Source organism: Triticum aestivum, chromosome 7A (assembly GCF_018294505.1).
Source record: "Triticum aestivum cultivar Chinese Spring chromosome 7A, IWGSC CS RefSeq v2.1, whole genome shotgun sequence".
NCBI classification, from domain to species: domain Eukaryota; kingdom Viridiplantae; phylum Streptophyta; class Magnoliopsida; order Poales; family Poaceae; genus Triticum; species Triticum aestivum.
In genome coordinates, this window is record NC_057812.1 from 613,452,995 (window position 1) to 613,456,522 (window position 3,528).

Below are 3,528 nucleotides of genomic sequence, written 5' to 3' on the forward strand. Positions count from 1 at the left end.
ATGAGTTCACTCAGGGACAGTCAAGCCAACAAGGCAGTGAATCGGCACTTTCACAAATGTGCCGCCTTTATGAACAGAGTCAGCAACAACATCGCGAGATGATGAACCAAGTCATCAACATGGGGAATCATCATGGACAGTATCAGCAACATTCCAAGTTATCTGAGCTACAGAAGACACGTCCTCAAACATTTTCTCACACTGACAAGCCTCTTGAAGCCGAGGACTGGCTTCGAGATATGGAGAGGAAATTAATTATTGCAAAGTGTTCAGATCTCGAGAAAGTACTATATGCTCCACACTATCTCACAGGAGCAGCCGCATCGTGGTGGGAGAATTTTCTGCACATGCATCCCAACGAAAATGACATAACCTGGGATGATTTCAAGGAAGGTTTCCGTGGTGCACATATTCCTAAGAGTATTATGAAAATCAAGAAGAGAGAATTCGATGACCTCAAACAAAGGAACATGACAGTGTCAGATTACAACAGTCAATTTACCCTATTATCCCGCTACGCCAATGAGGAGCGTATGACTGAAATCAAGAAGATGGAGAAATTCCTTGACGGTCTGGCGCCCGCGCTTAAATGCCAACTGGTCGTGCACACTTTTCCTGATTTTAAAACGCTGGTGGACAAGGCCATTACTCTGGAAAATGAGAGACGCAGTCTGGAAGATATCCGCAAGCGAAAAAGGGACCAGACTAATCACACTCGCAATCACCGAAGCAAGATAGATTTTAAAAAGGGTGGGACACCCAAATTCTCATCCAATGTCTCACGCCCAATCAAGAATTTTCATGCAAGGGACAAGGAATTCACCTATCGCCCCGGCGTTACTTGTTACGCTTGTGGAGAAGAAGGGCATTATGCCAAACAGTGCCCCAAGCCAAGGAACTCAACCCCAAAGCCGAACAACGGCGGCAATAATTCAGCGCCCAAGCGAAACAATTTCAATCCCAACAATAACCACAGGAAGGGTCATCTGAACCACGTAACCAAAGAGGAGGCACAAAATGCTCCGGATATCGTACTCGGTACGTTTCCTGTCAACACAATACCTGCAATGGTTTTGTTTGATTCTGGAGCTTCTCACTCTTTCATCTCGAAAAGTTTTGCTTTGCAAAATAATTTTTCGATGCTTCCTTTGGAGAAATCCATAATAATCAAGTCCCCCGGGATTCAGCAAGTTTCTCAGAATTACTGTCAGAATGTGGTCATTGAGTTTGAAGGATTGGAGTTTTACGCAAATCTTATTGTATTGGAAAATAAAGGACTGGATGTCATCCTAGGGATGGATTGGCTAACCACCAATAAAGGTTTTATCGACTGTTTCAACAGGACCGTGATTCTCACACACCACCAAGGGAAGACAATAAGAGTATCAGCCAAGGAAGGAAAAAGACCCCGGCAACCGAGATTAAATAAGGTGGACGTTTCTGAGCTAAACAAGGTTCCAGTAGTGTGTGAATTTCCAGATGTATTCCCTGAAGAGCTGCCAGGCATGCCACCAGACCGAGAAATAGAATTCCGCATTGAGCTAGCACCAGGAACCACCCCCATATACAAGAAACCATACAGAATGGCACCATCCGAGTTGATCGAATTGAAGAAGCAAATAAAGGAATTACTGGAAAAAGGATACATTCGAGCCAGCTCCTCACCTTGGGGATCACCAATTTTATTTGCCAAGAAGAAGGATGGAACGCTGAGATTGTGTATCGACTATCGAGCACTTAACATGGTCACAGTCAAAAACAAATACCCGATGCCAAGGATAAACGATTTGTTTGATCAACTTGCTCAGGCCAAGGTATTCTCAAAAATTGACTTAAGGTCAGGATACCATCAATTGAAGGTACGAACGGAAGATATCCCCAAAACAGCCTTCACCTCCAGATATGGACTGTACGAGTTCACAGTGATGCCATTTGGATTAACTAACGCCCCGGCATATTTTGTTCACCTCATGAACAAAGTATTTATGAAGTTTATGGACAAATTCGTCGTAGTATTCATCGACGATATTCTGGTATACTCCAAAACACCAGAAGAGCACGCAGAACATCTCAGGATTGTACTAGGAGAGCTAAGGAAACACCAATTGTATGCCAAGTTCAGCAAGTGCGAATTTTGGCTAAGACAAGTAGGTTTTCTAGGCCACGTGCTGACTCAAGACGGTATAGCAGTGGACCCAGAGAAAGTCAAGGCCGTACTTGACTGGAAGTCACCAGCCAGCGTAACAGACATACGAAGTTTCTTGGGAATGGCAGGATATTACCGCAGATTTATTGAAGGATTTTCCACCATATCCAAGCCTATGACACAGTTACTCAAGAAAGATAAGAAGTTTGAATGGACAGAAGCCTGCGAGAAAAGTTTCCAAGAGCTAAAGCGGAAATTAACAACAGCACCGGTATTAATTGTACCCGATATACACAAGAATTTTGAAGTATTTTGTGACGCATCCAGAAAGGGTCTCGGATGCGTGTTGATGCAAGAAGGCAAGGTTGTCGCCTACGCTTCAAGGCAACTTCGCAAACACGAGGAAAATTATCCCACTCATGATTTAGAAATGGCAGCAGTTATTCATGCACTCAAGGAATGGAGGCATTTCCTACTTGGGAATCGATGTGAGATATATACGGATCACAAAAGCCTCAAATACATTTTTACGCAGCCAGAACTAAATTTACGGCAACGCCGCTGGTTGGAATTGGTAAAGGATTATGATGTTGGTATCCATTACCATCCAGGGAAAGCAAACGTAGTGGCCGATGCCCTGAGTCGGAACCCCAGCTCCGACGGGAACTATCTGCACAGCTTGAGGCCCGAATTCCATCAAGAATTTGTCAAGCTCAACTTGATAATGGTAGCAGAAGGCACCATATCAAACTTGGAAATACAACCACACCTTGTGGAGAAAATTAAAGAGGCTCAGTCCGGTCACCCCAGCATTGAAGGAATTAAAAGGAAGTTGAGTATGGGCAAGGCCTCGGAATTCGTCATAGACAATGAAGGAATATTATGGTACGGAGAAAGGCTATGCGTGCCAAACATAGAAGACCTTAAACAGCAAGTTTTAACTGAAGCACACACCACTCCATATTCGATCCACCCTGGAGGAACCAAAATGTATAAGGATATTCAGGAAAGATTTTGGTGGCACGGTATGAAGAGGGACATAGCCGCCTTCATTGCATGTTGCGACTCATGTCAACGCATAAAAGCTGAACATCAGAGACCAGCCGGACTACTGCAACCTAACAAAATACCTGAGTGGAAATGGGATGAAATAGGGATGGATTTTATTGTCGGATTACCTCGGTCACGACACGGGAATGATGCCATATGGGTCATCACTGACAGGTTGACCAAAGTGGCACACTTTATTCCAGTGAAGACAACCTACACCACTCAGAGGCTTGCCAGGATTTATCTTTCCCGCATAGTCTGTCTGCACGGTGTCCCGAAGACTATAATTTCCGACAGAGGCACTCAGTTCGTCTCAAGATTTTGGGAGCATT